This window comes from Perna viridis, chromosome 9 (genome assembly GCF_037379345.1).
Source record: "Perna viridis isolate PV_CMFRI_1.1 ecotype Kerala chromosome 9, ASM3737934v1, whole genome shotgun sequence".
Taxonomy (NCBI): Eukaryota; Metazoa; Mollusca; class Bivalvia; order Mytilida; family Mytilidae; genus Perna; species Perna viridis.
Genome location: NC_142453.1, coordinates 5,789,734 through 5,809,512, shown reverse-complemented (window position 1 = coordinate 5,809,512; position 19,779 = coordinate 5,789,734). Strand labels below are relative to the sequence as shown.

The window sequence follows — 19,779 nt, the reverse complement described above, 5'->3', positions numbered from 1 at the left end:
TAAGAGACAAAATTCAACACGGTGAGCGATTCAGGCTTCAGGGAGCATCTTGTTTTTGTTTTTGTTGTTTTCGAGAATATATAAATTTGTACATTGTACGGCACAGTATGGACTTATCACCTCAAAGTATTTACTATAATAATTTCTCCATATACAAGTTCTAGATATGTACAAGTCGTTTATCTATACTATATGCAGAAAAGATATGTTAAACAATTTAACTTTCTTAATATGATCTATAAATAGGTCAACTAACTTTCGGGAAACTTCTGCCAAATTTTACTTTTACTTTCTCTATAATAATTAAAGATATCCTAATTTAAGAGCCAATCATCATGCTTACTTAAACTTACAGGTAACCTTTACTACGCTTGCGCATTGACTATCTAGTAACGACCTGGAATAAATGGAAATTTGAAACAAACATATCTGCTTACCACTTAACAGTAAGATTATTTCATATCTTTATAAAAAAGTGTACCGCAAATGCTGAATTTTATTCTTACTAAACATCAGCGATGAATTCGAAGTATTTTTTTATCATTTTAGTTTCATTTTTTTAATGAGGATGAAGTGAAATACGTGTAGGTTTATTCATCATGGCGATTACGGAAGAAGTTTCTGATTGATTACGTAAGAGCAGAAGAACAATACGGTTCTTGTATGATACTAGTACACGTTTTTTTTTTATCAAATTAGTGACTAAAAAGAAAAAGAACCAAATTGTTGACGTCTTTTTGAAACCTTTGTCCAAGTTTGAAAATAAATTATAGGCTACATAGATTCCGAAATCATTGACACCATGAATCATGAAACAATACTATCACTCGATCATTTTTCTTCCAATGAAACATAGTCCAAAGTCTTTTTTTCATAAAAGGGGAAATTACAAGTGTTCAATTATGTTAAAATATGTTATAATACACCACAGCAAAAATGTGCATTTTGTTTTAAAACTTAATCACAATAATAATTTCATTTGGTTTATAATTGCTTTTCAAAATACATATCTGTTATTGGATAATATAAATATCACCAATTTTAGTCCATAGTTAATTTCTGATGACACCATAGAACAACAACGCCCCGTGCAGGTTCGGGTGTCTAAAGAATAGGCCTGCAGCAGCGCTCAGCTTGTCGTAAAAGGCGACTAAATAGTGCTCAGAACCCTAGCCGGGGGCTAGGGCGCTCCGCCCACAGAGAAACTGGATTGTGTGCCCCAGGTGGTGGTGGGATGGGGTACCCCTGGTGTGTTACATACTGGGGTTGTCAGGCTATAATACGGAAAACCTGATCGCAAACCATAGTGCTGCACCGTGTTGGGAAAGATGCCACGCTCCTCGCACGTTAAAGAACCCTAATGGTATTCTCCCGGAGTAGGAACCATAGGGCTCCGCCACAGGAGGCTAAATTGCCCAAGCCTAACCACCACCCCCTATTTCCAGTGGCAATCAAAATTTTTCGACCCCATTATCCTTGTGTCCCATCCCATTTTTCATTTCATCATCATTTCATGTTCATCACCTGAATATAACTGAAATATTGCTGCTCGGGCATTAAACCCCAACAAACAAAAACAAACCATAGTACAACATTTTATTTGTTCAAAATAATTCTGACATGAGTTGTTTCCATGCATTTGATCATATTTAAAAAAAAACTATTTAAATTTGTGTATAACAACGGAGCAATAAATCTTAACATTCTTGTAACAATGAAGCAATAAATCCCTTCGCTTGTACTTGGTTTGTATTACTCCGTTTTGGTTCTAATACATGTACAGATCTGCAAAGTATCTTCCAATGTACATCAGATACAATTTCCCCATTTTCCTTTCCGATAGATAAACTCCAAATCCCCGTAGACACCCCCCCCCCAAATTGCATTTATTAGATTTTCAATCGAAGTTTTATATTTATTCTTTTTTTTCAATATTTGAACTATTGTCTTTAACTGACTTAAAGTGATTTCCCCATTCCATTCCCTCCATTCAAAACCCTCATACGGAATCTCCATTCCACCATACGAAATCTCAATTACACATTCCTCGCGTACCACATAATGACAAAGTCACAGCAGACAGGTACTTTATCATGGTTTAGCCTTTTTAATGTTACCTTTCATTGGAACGTACTTTAAGTTAATTCTTGTCTGATTCCTTGACTGTTTTGCGACCTTGTATTGTCTCATCTAAACTGGAATGTATATATACATATTTTGATATTCTATCATTGCAACTACTTATTTCGAAATTCCAAAATAAATATAGCGATCGAGTAATAACACTTAATAAACCACTTTGAGTGTCGAGGGTGGTCAATGCTTTGTTTGTTGGGGTTTAACGTCCGAGCAGCAATATTTCAGCTATATTCAGACAATGAACATGAAATGGATGATAAAATGAACATGAAATGAAAAAAGAGGATGGGTCACAAGGATAATAGGGTCGACAAATTTTGATTGCCACTGGAAAAAGGGGGATGGGTAAGGTCGGGCAATTAAGCCTCCTGTGGCGGAGCGCAAAGGTTCCTACTCCTATCGAATACCACAACAGGGTTCTTTAACGTGCGAGGAACGTGGCATTTTTCCCAACACGGTGCACCACTATGGTTTGCGGTCAGGTTTTCCGTATTATAGCCTGACAACCCCAGCATGTAACACGCCCCATTCCACCACCTGGGGCACACATCCCAGTTGCTCTGTGGGCAGAGCGCCTAACCCCCGGCTAGGTTTCTGAGCAGTATTTAGTCGCCTTTTACGACAAGCTTAGCGCTGCTGCAGGCCTATTCTTTTAACACCCGGACCTGCACGGGGCTCAATGCTTTGTAGTGACCATTTTTTTTTTTGCCTCAGTTTTAAAGAGATTTAAATACCATGCTCACTATTGGAATATCTTTAAGCTCAGTTGGAAAAGGATCAGCATATAAAGCCAGAGTCCCGGGTTCGATTCTTGAATGATACTGTTATGAATATTTTCGAGTGAAACATGCTTTTCTGTTACCTTTGGCACCAAGCTAAAAAGTCAATGGGGTTTTGAATGCTATTGAGTAATTAGCTGTGTATAGTTTCGACCAAGGTTTGAAGACTCGTTAGGGAGATGTGTTGCAGGTCGGCCTTCTTTCTGCTGTTAGGTAGTAGATGTAAATAGCCATATAATTTATTTTGGTTTGTCACTAAACAATCGCCAATCAAATTTGGTCTTGTGCTAGATTGCAAAGATATAATTTTGTGAGATGCTTCAGACTTTAAATGTAATTGCCCCGTGCAGGTCCGGGTGTTAAAAGAATAGGCATGCAGCAGCGCTAAGCTTGTCGTATAAGGCGACTAAATAGTGCTCAGAAACCTAGCCGGGGGCTAGGCGCTCTGCCCACAGAGCAACTGGGATGTGTGCCCCAGGTGGTGGAATGGGGTACCCCTGGCGTGTTACATGCTGGGGTTGTCAGGTTATAATACGGAAAACCTGACCGCAAACCATAGTGCTGCACCGTGTTGGGAAAGATGCCACATTCCTCGCACGTTAAAGAACCCTGCTATGGTATTCGATAGGAGTAGGAACCTTTGCGCTCCGCCACAGGAGGCTAAATTGCCCTACCTTACCCATCCCCCCTTTTTCCAGTGGCAATCAAAATTTGTCGACCCTATTATCCTTGTGACCCATTCTTTTTTTTTTCATTTCATGTTCATTGTCTGAATATAGCTGAACTATTGCTGTTCGGACGTTAAACCCCAACAAACAAAAATTAAATGTAATTAAATATAATATTTTTTAGTGACAAAAGAGGCCAACTCCACCAGGAATGATGAATTCAATTTGCCCACTACGCCAACAGACGACTGGCAATTGAATGTTTTCCTGACGGAGTTGGCTGATGACATTACAGACCAAGATCTCAAGAAGATGAAACACTTACTGACTGGTACGTACATGTATTTTGCATTGAATTTATTTGTCTTGATATACCATTTTTGTTCTTTTTTGTTTTATACGCATACATTTAGTACGAAGACACCACGTGACGAATTGATTGTTCGTTAGCTAGTTTGAGATCACCTGGAAAGTCTCTAGTTTGCATTCTTTATGTTTTTAATTTTTCCTGAAAAATCGTTTCTTAAACTTCTAATTGGATTATTACCATATTTGAACAAAGATATTTCTGGGAGATCTCCTTTAAAAACATGGCCTCAGTTGCTATTATCAGAACAAGGGGATCTAGTCTCGAATAGTTCTACAAGAGTCTTTAGTAGGTCGAAGTTGTGGCTTCGAATGGAGTTATAACCACTGAAAGGCCAAAATATGTTGATTTTTGTTGGGATGCTTTTAACATATAACATAAAAGAAATACGGCGATTCTCATAGGGTCTAACTTGTATGGCTGCTTCTTTATAATTGGAGTCGAGGCCGTTGAACGGCTTCACGTGATGATTACGATTTTCGTGGTATTTAGCTTATGACTTAAAAGCTGTTGTAGATAAACAAAACTTTCAGTAGAAATGGTCCTTCAGACAAGGCTTTCAAAAGTATTAATATTGTCCAAGTTGATGGTCTATTTCTTATTGGAGTTATTACACTTAGATTTTTGTTGTTTAACTAAGAAACCGAAGTAGAGAGAAAGTTGTTGATATGGCCCTGATAACAAGGAATATAAAAGTACTCATAGGGTCCAAATTGTGTGAAGTCTCTTCAATAGAGTCAATGCCTTTGAAAGGCCAAAATATTTATCACTTTAAAACCATATTAGATGAAATAATCCTAATATCAAATCCACAAAGGTTCGTTAGGTTCAGGTTGTATGATGTCTCATTGTTTGTAAGTTAATGTCCTTGAAATGCTATGCCTAAATTGATTACTTTTTTTTAAAATTTTATCACATAAATCGTTATACGTAATGTTATGATCATTATATAAGGCCTACAAATGTCCCAAGATATATGACAGCTCGTTATTAGAGTTATTGGCCTTAAAATGTAAAAATTGTGTATCATTTTGGTTTTTATTTTATACTTTAAAATCAAAACTTTCAAGTGATCAAATGAACCTAAAGTATGATAGGTCAAATTAAATGATGGCACTTCATTTGACTTATTGCTCTGAAAAGACCACAATATGCAGGTTTCTCAAGCCTCTAGTTATTTTCAGTTCTAGAATTGCTTATTGTATTTATAAGTACAAGAACAATTGTATCTCTAGCATGACTTAACTCGATTACATCATGTAAAGACTGGACACTTCAAACAAAAGTAGATAAAATTTTGACTTAAGATCTGCTGTCAAATTGTCATATGTGATTATTTTTATACATTTTTTGAATAAAAAGCCACTTTTTTCTGATTTTTTTGTCAATCATTTCATGTGTAAGTTTTGATGAAGTTTAAATAACTTAAGCTTCTGGAAAGTTGAATGTATCAAAAGGAAAGAATTTACGTGTAAAGTTCAGAAAAAGAAAGACCGTTAGAATATTCTTAATTAGTTACTGATGAGATTAGATCTTATGGACCTTCTTAAATATCATCTCTGTCTGTCACAGAAACAGTGTTAATTTATGGCATTGAACCGAATGAAATGAGATGAAGATATTGTAAATAAGAAATCAAGAGGCCTACAGTCTTGCTGTTTTCAAAAGATTTCTGAACACTGAATTTTTAATAACTATAATTAAAATTGCAACTGGTTTACTTTCGCAAATGCAAATAGAGGGATAAGCTAGGAGTATCTTATTTTTGTGTTTTCAATGATAATGGACATAATAAAACATATTAAAACATATAATGTCCGACATAAAATATTGCATAATATTCAAAATAGAATACAAGTCGATCGGATATTGTTAAATTAATGGCTTTTATATGTTTTGCATACGAATGCACTTTTCACTATCAGTTTATATACTTACTTAAATGACTTATTGCTGCTAGGAGTGGAGTCACACAGTGATCTATGATTTCACTTTTTATTTAAGTTTGAATCATAGAAGAGAAAGAAAACAATTGGCAAATTAAATACATGAATTATCACAATTTCATTAAATGAACAGTACAAGTAATACACATAAATAATATGCTTATATTTCTAAGGAACAAATGGGACCGGAAAAGGTGTTTTAGAGGTGATTAAGGACCCATTGGATCTCTTTCAACATTTGAGACAGCGTAGAATTCTGACAAGCGACAACATAACCTACTTGCAAGCAATGTTATGGCACACAAAACGGAAGGATTTACACAATAAATTTGTAAAGTTTGCCAAAAAGAGAGAAAATATTCTACATTTTTATGCCCCAAAGGACAAACCAGGTAAATTTCATAAAGATATGGAATACGTAATTACTATGTGTAGTTGAATTAATTTTTAATAATTACTTGTAAATAACATTTTCCTGTCATTGACTGAATCTGTAGATAAATATTGAGTACATTTTAATTTAAGACTCTCTGAACATACCTAACGTCAATAAATCTGTAAATAAATATTGAGTACATTTAAATTCAAGACTCTCTGAACATACCTAACGTAAATAAATCTGTAAATAAATATGGAGTACATTTTAATTCAAGACTCTCTGAACCTACCTAACGTCATTAATGGATTCTATAACTTTTTGGCCCGTAGCTAAAAAAGGATGGGTCACAAGGATAATAGGGTCGACAAATTTTAATTGCCACTGGAAAAAGGGGGGATGGGTAAGGTTGGATAATTTAGCCTTCTGTGGCGGAGCGCAAAGGTTCTTACTCCTATCGAATACCATAGCAGGGTTCTTTAACGTGCGAGGAACGTGACATCTTTCCCAACACGGTGCACCACTATGGTTTGCGGTCAGGTTTTCCGTATTATAGCCTGACAACCCAGCATGTAACACGCCAGGGGTACCCCATTCCACCACCTGGGGCACACATCCTAGTTGCTCTGTGGGCAGAGCGCCTAGCCCCCGGCTAGGTTTCTGAGCACTATTTAGTCGCCTTTTACGACAAGCTTAGCGCTGCTGCAAACCATAGTGATGCACCGTGTTGGGAAAGATGCCACGTTCCTCGCACCCTGCTGTGGTATTCGATTGGAGTAGGAACCTTGCTCTTCGCCACAGGAGGCTAAATTGCCCGACTTTACCCATACCCCCTTTTCCAGTGGCAATTAAAATTTGTCGACCCTATTATCCTTGTGACCCATCCTTTTTTTTTCATTTCATGTTCATTTTATCATCCATTTCATGTTCATCGTCTGAATATAGCTGAAATATTGCTGCTCGGACGTTAAACCCCAACAAACAAACAAAAAAATCATGATCATGGTAATGCAGAAGTTTAAGTTCAATACGTATTAATTCGTAATATACCATGTAAACTAAGGTAAAATTTAGAAAAAATATTGATTTGCAGGAATAAAATGTATCACAGTTAAATACAGTTGATGTAATTTATTGGATTGTAATAAACATGTTAATAATTTGAAAGCTGGCCTTCGGTGCTTCGTTGTAGAAAATGGTTATGAATATATCAAGTTTCACATTGCTGGAAGAGAAAAAATGAATCGTCACAAGCTAGAGGAACTTAGAATGCACGTCAGTCATGCGCTTTGTGTACCTGTTGAATACATCATAGCAAGTGGAATCGAAGCAACCAATAGTATTTTAGTCACGTTCATGGTCCCGGAAGGATATGCCAATATTTTATCTGATCTCAGTTGTAAAGATAAAGAATATCTCGGATCTAGAGGGGTTGATGCAATATGGTATCAGGGACATCTTGTCAGCTGTATCGGTATTATTGTATTTGTAACCTAGACATTTGTGATCTTTTAGAAATAGTTTCCTTTAGGTTTGCTCCAAATAAGGATTGATCTTAAATTTATATACGTTTTCCGATTTTAGACATTCTCTTAAATTGCCATTGGTGAGGATTAAGATTTATATTTCACAATTTCTTGTTCAGAAAGCTAAACAGTTTTTCCGGCATTCAATATCGTGAAATCGTGGTACTATTTTAATAATTAAATAGTTCTTAGCAGAGAAGACTGCCTTTAAGAAATATTGCAGAATATATTACATGTGGGTCAATTCCTTCTGTAAATCCTTTTGATCTTTGCCTTAATGACATTTATTTATGAATTCCTATGCTTAGATATTTTTTCAAGCTCGACAGGCTTTTTCCATTAACTGTATGCCTGCCTTATTTCAGACCCATTGTTTTGTATTTTAAGTTTTTTAACAGTTAAATGTACGTTTCTATTCAGATATAGAATTGTCAGGGGATGAAGAGTGTCTTGCAAAAGACAAAGAGGTAAAACTACTTCTAGATCAGAAATCGAAGCTTGACGAAGAAGTAGAAGGACTGCAAATGGAGGTCTTAAAACTTCAGAAGACAGTAAGAGATTGCCAGCGAAAGAGTAAACAAATTGTAGTTAATGCCAGGGAGCATATTGCTATTACAACTGCCTGTCTCATTCAGCAGCATCTTGGTATTAAATACACACCAAAGGAGCTTTCTTTAAAAGATATTGCATCCACCAATGCTTTATAGTATTTCAGCCATTTACTAAAAAAGACGGAAAAATTAGGCTATGACGCAAACCTTATCCGTCATCTTTTAGAGGCCAATCGGCTTGTAGTGATGTCACGGCAGTGGACCGACAACCAGTGGATACAAACACAACAGCAGCAACTGATTATCAGGATGCAAAAAGAAATGGACATACTTAAATACGAACGTGATAAAGTGAAGTTCTACCTCCAGGCTGGTATATCGAAACCAGTCTTGACAAGAGCTGAGGACTTCTTTTTACACTTCTTGGCAAGTGCTGCACCCCCATCTTTAGTTCAAACCAAGACAAAAGTTTTTGTAGGTACGTGAAGCAAAATATAGCTGTACTCGATTTTCCATGGATGTATTTGGTAAAACGTTATCAATTGAAACATATACAAATTTTTCGTATTAATAAGGCAAGATGTAAGTACAGGTCCGTGCGTGTGTCCGTCCAATACAAAATAATGCCAATTTCTGTAAAACTTTGGTGAATTCTATCTGTTTATCAATGTAAGTTCCTATTTGGTTTTTAGCACACCTGGCTGTAGGCCACGTCAGCTATTGCCATACGTCGTCGTCGTTGACAAATTTTCAAACATCTTCTCCTCTAAAAAACTGAATGGATTGGATGAAACTTAGCATGATTGTCTCTAATGGTATCCTGCGCAAATGTTATGCTTCGATTTTTGATCCGTCGCAAAATGTCCACCGTTACTAAAAATACAACATAGGGATCAAAATAGTTTTTATCCCCAAAAAAGTCAAAACTGTTGAATTTAGCAAAATTATGATGGATGACTTGTCGCTCAATGTAGGGGTTATAATCATTGGAACTGATTTTTTTGTTTTTTTTTCCCCAAGTGTACAACTTTGAAAATCTTCTCTGAAACCATACGACAAAATGTAATGATCCCCGTGCAGGTTAAGCTTGTCGTATAAGACGACTAAATAGCGCCCAGAACCTTAGCCGGGGGCTATGGCGCTCTGCCCACAGAGCAACTGGGATGTGTGCCCCTGGCGTGTTACATGCTGGGGTTGTCAGGCTATAATACGGAAAACCTGACCGCAGACCATAGTAGTGCAACGTGTTGGGAAAGATGCCACGTTCCTCGCACGTTTAAGAACCCTGCTGTGGTATTCGATAGAAGTAGGAACCTTTGCGCTCCACCACAGGAGGCTAAATTGCCCAACCCTACCCACCTCTCCCTATTTCCAGTAGCAATCAAAATTTCTCGACCCCATTGTCCTTGTGTCCCATCCCTTTTTCATTTCATCATCATTTCATGTTCATTTTATCATCCATTTTATGTTCATCGTCTGAATATAGCTGAAATATTGCTGCTCGGACGTTAAATTCCAACAAACAAAATGTAATGAAAGTTTGCGTAATTGTTTTTTAGCGGACCCTGCACAAACTGATTGTTTAAAATTTTTAGTCGATCGAAAAACATGACCGTCGTTAGTGAAAATGGAACATAGAACTCAAAACGCTTTTTTGTTGTTTGTTCCTCAACTGTATAAGAATAATGGAGATGAAATCTACTCATAAAGATAAACATAATATTCTGATTTGACAGGCAGTGTGGAAAAAAATATTGAAATTTGAAATTTTGAAATTGGTTGCCATTTTGCCACCATTTTCACCAGGTGACATTTTTTTTTTCGGTTATTTTGTAATGGCTTTGATTTCAACGATATTTGGTTTAAATAGTAAAAATGGTCTCGTACGTTAAATGATGATGATAAAAATGTTGTAGAGGTTACAGACCACCAATTCAACCAATGAGCATTTGGAACGTACGCAAAAATAGTCCTACGCAGAAATTACCCCTGTTCCTCATAGTGCTGTGAAAAAAGTTCTCATCTTATTTAAAAAATTTAAACAGTTTCTGAAAGGAAAAACATTTCTGTACATTTTACAGGTGCATTTTGCTTCTTGTGATGTGAAGCCTAATCTCCATAATGGTTTCTAAATACACCCCTATCTTGTGAAAACACTGGGATTTCCCATGCTATTTATAGACCCTTCACTTCCGGTGACCAGTACTGCGCTGCAAGTCTGCTAACCCCACATGTCATTCTGAGGATTGTGAGCTGACATATGTAGAATCATGCTGATATATAGTCCTCTGCAGGTTAAAGTTAAGGTAAAGTCCAGAGAAGCCATTGAATATTGTGAAATTAGCATAGAAGCCTATGGGAAGTGGAATTATTGGTTTCTAGCCTACAGCCATGATTTAACTTCTTATTGTATAATTTTTTTCAGTAAATGTAAATTGGGCTAATGCCTCCTCATACCCAGTGGAATAACAGGGCATAGAGAGACACCTGCCAAAAATCTTTCTACAAGTCCATAATATTTGAGTTATTAGACCGCTTCCATTCAAGTCAAAATATTACCCTGTGATAAACATTTAATTACATTGAAAATTTAGAGCTATATCAAGCTTCAACTTTGTGTCCATGTTTTCCCCATCTGTTCAGTATTCGACCTCTTAAGGCGTATTTAGCTGCTCTCCGTGAACTGTTTTATTTTATTTTATTTTTATGTCTTAAGTGAACACTAGGAATTCGAAGGTCTAAATGCAATGCTTATGGAAGCGCTCTTAAATATAGTCTGTTGTTGTGAGAGTTTTTTTCTCGTTCTTTCTGCAATGTTGCAAGGTTATACTATTACAATTGAAACGTTTTATACATTCATGTAATAGTGATACATACTTGAAATGAGGTTTCAGTTGAAGCATAAATAAACCTAACTACCCTGTATGATTATTGGTTTGGAGGATGGTATATTCATTTCAAGGATTAAATGATAATTTAAACACATTGATACGAAATATATGTTTTAGTCATGAACGATCAATTGAAAACTTTTTTCATGGTTAAAAAAAAAACATTTTAACTTGTTATTGCAGAGTTGGAAGAACAAGTCGATGCAGCCAGTCATGTGCATATATTGCTTGAGATTTTTGAAATGTGGGAAAATACTTTGAAAGCACAAGAACGAAGCATGTTGATGAATAAATTCATTCCAGATGCGAGGGAAAGGAAAAAATTCGAAAAATCTAAAGCTCTTCTTCTAATGTACTTGTGGCTGAAACATTCACGCGAGGAACCAGGACTTCAATTCGGTTAGTCACGTATGCACCAATATTGTGCATGAAAACTACTAACACTTCATGACACATTCCAAAGTAAATCATTTTCCATTTTATGTAAATCTTGTAAATAATTAAGCAACATGTCTAGAATGGTAATATCAATAATTTGAAGACTCACTTTAAAATATGAAAGGATACTTCTACATTGTATGTGTTTTGCACTACTCACTTTTGTAAAAATAAATAACAACAAAAACATTATAGTTTGAAGACTAAATAAAATGTGCTTATCAAAAAGAACACCTCTCCGGCAAAAAGATATCAACATAATTTCAAATATATTGTTTGTTTGTAGACGTGTGGAAAATACGCATACTAACAACAATTCACCGAGTGGACCTCTGCGAAATGTGGACCAAAAAATCAGACATGGTGGTGCGGACCTATACAGAACCCCCAGTTAATGCCCAAAACAGTATTCCAGACAGAACAAAGAAGTCAAAGAAAAACCAGAAACAAGAGAATGGAAGAAGACAAATAAACAACGAATCGACGAGAAGTATACCAATTTCTGACACTAGCCAAGACAAACTACAGCACATAGAAGAAATGGTACAGAAGAACCTCACACTTACTGAAAGGCTTGCTCAGATAGTTTTCAATCGATCAGACATACCTTCTTTTCCGCAAAAGAGTGATTCTGATGTTCTTTCTGATTTCAGTGCATGGAAAAGCAAATGTTTTGAAAAAGTTTGAGATGAACAATGTAAAAAGTTTTGCCGAAGACTTCATGGAAGATTTGAACATTTTGATACATGAATTATGGTTTTGGACGTTTACAATGTAATTTAACATAAGCTGATTTTAAATCACTTAATAATGATTTACATTATGTTTGTTTATCTTTTTTAACTTGTACTCCTTGCTTTAAAAAAATACTACAGCAATGTTTTTAGTTGATTTATTCGAATGCAAATTATCACGACTTGTATTTCACATAGTGAAACATTAATATATTGTTACGTATAAATTGTTTCTATGTTGGAAAAATCGATCTTCATCTGATACCTTTTAACATCAATATAGTTTGAAAACAAGCTTCGGTTTGAGCATTTCTTCTGTAAATCTCAAACGAACATTGAAAAAAGGCTCTCCTACAAAGTGTTAGACTTTCAGAATTTGTCTGATAAATGTGTGCTGACCGCCTTGCGTCGACATACGTAAGACCAATCTAGAACATACGCTTCGAGATATTTGAATATGCTTGAAAAAAATAATTGTCATTCCTTTTGCGTTTTAAGGTTAAGGGATTTAATTCCGAAACATCAGGGGACCGTTGGTATCATGTGTTTTAGGTAAGCTGTCCTTGAATAGTTATGATTAATCTCTATTATCTCTTGCATGTATTTCTACATTCTGTAATTTGTAGTATGGCCATCCTTGTTTGATTTGGATATGTTACAAATGCTTAGTAGAACATGTCACGATAGAAAAACTACAAACATTGCATATAATGAATTTAAATAAATCTGCCAAACTTAAGCTGATTACGATATGGAATTATGAGGTGTAAACTACACCTTTTCAGTTTACATTTGATAGAAAGAATTTGTTTTTAAAAATGCAGTTAACGTCATAGGAATTATTTTTACCCCTTTAATCCATTGCGTTTATTATATTTGCTCTTAGGTTTCGTGTTATTCAAAGTGATTGTAAATAACTTTTCGTCTTAGAACCTCTCTCTGTCAATGTGTATAAGATGTGGCTCATGTAGAAAAAAAATACCGCAGAGATATCAAGTATTAATACCTTATAATCTCTAGAAATGACAAAAAAAGTGCCACCCACTGCCTGAACGTTACACAGAATTGTACGAAAGATTTTTGTAAAATATGGTTTGAAGACATACTCTAAAGGATAATTGTACAAGGTGAACTGGTTTTTTTTTATGAAATTTATTTTAGAAAAGCATTTTGTCGTATTGCTCTTACTAGCTAAAGACACAGCATTGAATTCTAAAGAAAAATACAAAAAAAAACCAAAAAACAAAACTGAAAATGTTTTGAATGCTATTAGAAAAAGGGAGGGATGGGTAAGGTCGGGCAATTTAGCCTCCTGTGGCGGAGCGCAAAGGTTCCTTCTCCTATCGAATACCACAGCAGGGTTCTTTAACGAGCGAAGAACGTAACACGCCAGGGGTACCCCATTCCACCACCTAGGTCAGACAACCCAGTTACTCTGTGAACAGAGCGCCCTAGCCCACGGCTAGGGTTCTGAGCACTATTTAGTCGCCTTTTACGATAAGCTTAGCGCTGCTGCAGGCCTATTCTTTTGACACCCGGACCTGCACGGGGCGCTAACATACTAAACTTTGTAGTTATTTAACATAAAAAGAACTGAAAATCACTACAAAAAGCGAAGTTGATTAAAACACTTCTACTATGACAATTCTCAAAATTAAATACTTGATAATTGATAATCTTGAAAAGTTTAGAAATAAACTTGTACTAGTGCATGTAAAGCATAGCTTAAGATGTAACTTATATGGTGAATTTGCAACATATGATAACCATGAAAGTTTTTGATATAGAGTTTGGAAAACAACCGTTTAACAAAAAATGAAGTACAAGGGTGGCAATGGCAACATCGGACGTTGGTTTTCTTTCTTCGATCGTCAATAGAAAAATAAACACTAAGTTTTGCACCTAGATACACACCAACAAGTACAGTTTTACCACATAATTGTCCCGCAAGTAAATCAAAGCATAGCATCGCGCCTTCTGACGTAATTGTCTCGGGTGAACTCTCTCTGCTATTGTGTGTGTTAATTTCAGGGTTGTTTTCATTTTTTTATCATTTGTTCCCGCCACAACGCGGTAGGGGATATAGAAATACTGATGTCACTGCATGTGTTCGTCCGTGTGTGCGTCCATCTGACATGGGGATGAAACTCCTTAGAGACCGCTCAACATTTGAAGGATTGTTAGTCAAAATGTGTTCTTGATCATTTTGTATAACTGTTTAGCGATTATGTTTGTTTTGTTTGTTTGTTGGGGTTTAACGTCCGAGCAGCAATATTTCAGCTATATTCAGACAATGAACATGAAATTGATGATAAAATGATCATGAAATGATGATGAAATGAAAAAGGAATGGGACACCAGGACAATGGGGTCGACAAATTTTGATTGCCACTGGAAATAGGGAGAGGTGGGTAGGGTCTGGCAATTTAACCTCCTGTGGCGGAGCGCAAAGGTTCCTACTCCTATCGAATACCACAGCAGGGTTCTTTAACGTGCGAGGAACTTGGCATCTTTCCCAACACGGTGCATCACTATGGTTTGCGATCAGGTTTTCCGTATTACAGCTGGACAACCCCAGCATGCAACACGCCAGGGGTACCCCATTCCACCACCTGGGGCACACATCTCAGTTGATCTGTGGGCAGAGCGCCTAGCCCCCGGCTAGGTTTCTGAGCACTATTTAGTCGCCTTATACGACAAGCTTAGCGCTGCTGCAGGCCTATTCTTTTAACACCCGGACCTGCACGGGGCGGTTACAAAATGGTTTATTTATGAAATATTTTACTTTTGAAAATAAAGTATAACTTTTTTTATTATCAGTGTGTGTCTAATTAAATCCTATTATTTTCCCCCCTACCTTCCTCTGTATTTCCATACCAAGTTGAATGGGATTTTTATCCCATTAAGATGGTTACATATTTAAACCTTTCAGATAAATAGTGCAATTATGTTGTGCGAACTAAATACTTTACAAATATTCTACAGCGACTTCAGAATCTCTCAAGTTTGAATATATTTTAATAAATTAATTCAGCAACGGTTTTGACTGAAAAATGTAACACGCCAGGGGTACCCCATTCCACCACCTGGGGCACACATCCCAGTTGCTCTGTGGGCAGAGCGCCTAGCCCCCGGGTAGGTTTCTGAGCACTATTTAGTCGCCTTATACGACAAGCTTAGCGCTGCTGCAGGCCTATTCTTTTAACACCCGGACCTGCACGGGGCTTAGCGATTATGTTCGACGTACGGCTACACATAGCAAACTTGTAGATTGAGTTTTTATAGTCTCATTTTACATGCATAGTAGTTAAGTGGTGGTTGTTCCTGTATAAACATCACACTAAATACTTCCCTTACAGTCCTTAAATATTTGAACATTCGACTCACAGCATCGACAGCATATTTTCCTATCCATCAGGAACTTTTAACGGTCTTGGAAGAAGCGTTTATTGAAGTCACAATTTTTTTAAGGTATGTCCGGCTTTATTAATTGGACAACGTTTAACAAATTGAAATTGATGTTTTCAGCTGCAACATCAGCATTTTTGTACTACCAACTTTAGATTGTAATTTGTTGTGTCTGGTTAGACTTGGTTGCGGTCTCTGTATATCCAGTCGCCTTGTACCGTTAGAATGTTGGAATCTACTCTGTGTTTGCCATCATAGAAAACCTTCGTACTGAATTAGATTGGCATAAAATGTTTGATTTGTTTATTTAATGTCTCTCTTTAATGTCCTGCTATATTTTAAGGCCTCACATCTAGACCATTATACCAATATGTCTTCAACATCTCCTTGCAGCTTGTCAAAACCGCCCTGGAAGATGCTTAAATGTCCATCAACCAAAATTTGTCCTTTTCCTAGAAAAGATCCTTGTTGATATTGTAGTCATCAATGTTACTAGGTAATGATCACCTTGTTACTATTCCGTTAGGTCCTATCGGATAGTATACCAGACTACTTATACTTCACATATTATTCTCCAAATAAACATGTCCGTAGTAACATGAAATGAAGATATAATTATAGTGGTAAAACGCCAAAACACAGAAAAAAAATACTAAGTAAGAAGGCAGAAAAAAATAAAAAAGCAAACAATCATTGCAAATAGTTGAGTATACAAAAAAATATCACTTGTACGTGTGAGGACAGGTTTTGAATTGTATTAACTTCCCATTTACACCAGATATCAATCCCCATTTCCCATAGAAAAATTCATATCCCCTATTCAATCCCCACTGCATAATTCTTTATCAAATATTTACATTATCAAATTGATTTTTTAAATTTCAAAATTTTTCTGATTTGATCTATTGCATGTAATTAAATTTAATACATTTATCATATCAATACATATTTTAAAAACTCATTTCCGTGCAGGCCCGGGTGTTAAAAGAATAGCCCTGCAGCAGCGCTAAGCTTGTCGTATAAGGCGACTAAATAGTGCTCAGGAACCTAGCCGGGGGTTAGGCGCTCTGCGACAGAGCAACTGGGTTGTGTGCCACAGGTGGTGGAATGGGGTACCCTTGGCGTTTTAAATGCTGTGGTTGTCAGACTATAATACGAAAAACCTGACCGCAAACCATAGTGGTGCACCGTGTTGGGAAAGATGCTACGTTCCTCGCACGTTAAAAAACCCTGCTGTGGTATTCGATGAGAGTAGGAAACTTTGCGCTCCACCACAGGAGGCTACATTGCCCGACCTTACCCATCCCTCCCTTTTTCTAATGGCAATCAAAAGTTGTCGACCCTATTATCCTTATGTCCCATTCCATTTTTCAATTCATCATCATTTCATGTTCATCGTCTGAATATAGCTGAAATACTGCTACTTGGACGTTAAACCCCAAACATCAATCCCTGCAGCAGCGCTAAGCTTGTCGTATAAGTCGACTAAATAGTGCTCAGAAACCTAGCCAGGGGCTAGGCGCTCCGCACACAGAGCAACTGGGATGTGGGCCCCAGGTGGTTGAATGGGGTACCCCTGGCGTGTTACATGCTGGGGTTGTCAGGCTATAATACGGAAAACCTGACCGCAAACCATAGTGGTGCATCGTGTTGGGAAAGATGCCACGTTCCTCGCACGTTAAAGAACCCTGCTGTGGTATTCGATAGGAGTAGGAACCTTTGCACTCCGCCACAGGAGGCTTAATTGCCCGACCTTACCCATCCCCCCTTTTTCCAGTGGCAATCAAAATTTGTCGACCCTATTATCCTTGTCCCATCCTTTTTTTTTCATTTCATGTTCATTTTATCACCCATTTCATGTGCATCGTCTGAATATAGCTGAAATATTGCTGCTCGGACGTTAAACCCCAACAAACAAACATTTCATGTTCATTTTACCATCCAATTTATGTTCATTGTCTGAATATAGCTGAAATATTGCTGCGCGGACGTTAAACCCCAACAAACAAACAAACAAACCAACAATCAATCATAAATCATAACCCATCCCCATTTCCCCATACAATTTGCCATGCATAAAAATTCCACTAGCGCCATTCCCCATTTATATCCAACATCGACCCATAATAGTCATTTATCATACCGGTTACAAAATGTTTGTTTGTTGGGGTTTAACGTCCGAGCAGCAAGGATATGTCACAAGGATAATAGGGTCGATAAATTTTGATTGCCACTAGAAAAAGGGGGGATGGGTAAGGCCGGCAATTTAGCCTCCTGTGGCGGAGCGCAAAGGTTCCTACTCCTATCGAATACCACAGCAGGGTTCTTTAACGTGCGAGGAACGTGGCATCTTTCCCAACACGGTGCATCACTATGGTTTGCGATCAGGTTTTCCGTATTATAGCTTGACAACCCCAGCATGCAACACGCCAGGGGTACCCCATTCCACCACCTGGGGCACACATCTCAGTTGCTCTGTGGGCAGAGCGCCTAGCCCCCGGCTAGGTTTCTGAGCACTATTTAGTCGCCTTATACGACAAGCTTAGCGCTGCTGCAGGCCTATTCTTTTAACACCCGGACCTGCACGGGGCGGTTACAAAATGGTTTATTTATGAAATATTTTACTTTTGAAAATAAAGTATAACTTTTTTTATTATCAGTGTGTGTCTAATTAAATCCCATTATTTTCCCCCCTACCTTCCTCTGTATTTCCATACCAAGTTGAATCGGATTTTTATCCCATTAAGATGGTTACATATTTAAACCTTTTAGATAAATAGTGCAATTATGTTGTACGAACTAAATACTTTACAAATATTCTACAGCGACTTTAGAATCTCTCTAGTTTGAATATATTTTAATAAATTAATTCAGCAACGGTTTTGACTGAAAAATGACGTTTTTCGTATAATTATAACATGAATTAAATGTAGATTTTTTTTCCCAAAATTTCGACATTCTTATTTAAAATTCGTCATAACTGTAAGAAGATCTTAATCGAAAGATACCAAACAGAAAATAAAATCATTATTACACATAAATAATCCAGATCCTTTCATAACTATAAAGACGCATTTTGTTTATTACGAAAAATAATATGTTCAAAAATATTGAAAAATAGTAAAATATATTAGGATTTCGGATATCATTAACACTCGTTCAGTATTCAACAAAGGTGACAAAAGGTAACTGTTACCCTAATACCTTTGATGTATGAAGATAAATGTAATAATACGAGACAAGTAGCATTTGTAGGATTACTATTTTTCATGACGATCGAAAATATTCTAAGAGGTAGATATTTTTTTTTATAATCGAAATCATTTTTCTTATATATTAAAATTTGAATTTACTAATGAATTTTAATTCCAGACTGTAAAACGGACCATATCTCGTCAGTTCAAAGTTTCCTACTTATGTAGCTAAAGCTAAATACACTTATGAGTTGTGAATGCTTATATAAATTATTTTTGTCTTCTATTTCGCGTTTTTGAAAAAATGTAGTACCACCTTTCAGAATGGAACAAAATTAAAAATGTGTCAAAAACTAGTTTCGTAATTTTCCTGTTAATTGTATGTATCTACTACCATGCAAATGGTTAACTTTTATTTGAAAAAAAAAACACAATGTGCAAGAATGCCAAAAACAACAACGACAAAATAAACACAATAATAGACAAAAAGACACTGTCTAGTCTTATCAAAGCAACCAATGTTTAGTTCCAACTGGTCAATTGTATTAGACGAGCTTTTTTTATTTTCATTTCGCGAGCGTCTGTCATGTGTTAGTTACACTGTGCAGATGAAGGATATAGGTCAAGTGCAAAGGACTTCAGTACATATATCCACTTGTCATTTAAAGTGTGTCGTGTCATTAGACTTCCATAAACTAATTGAAAATTATGGAATGTAAATTAAAGATACAAAACAGACAATAACAAACAAATAAATAAATG

At 36.5% G+C, this 19,779-nt stretch overlaps 1 pseudogene across 1 annotated transcript; it reads left to right on the top strand.

Moving 5' to 3' along the window:
- Nucleotides 1-342: 342 nt before the first annotated feature.
- On the top strand, nucleotides 343-12,559 carry LOC148606454 (uncharacterized; annotated as a pseudogene). The gene is made up of 7 exons (XR_015914950.1): nucleotides 343-446; nucleotides 3,771-3,917; nucleotides 6,073-6,291; nucleotides 7,468-7,749; nucleotides 8,222-8,830; nucleotides 11,427-11,642; nucleotides 11,968-12,559. The product of XR_015914950.1 is annotated as an uncharacterized LOC148606454 (transcript).
- Nucleotides 12,560-19,779: the final 7,220 nt, after the last annotated feature.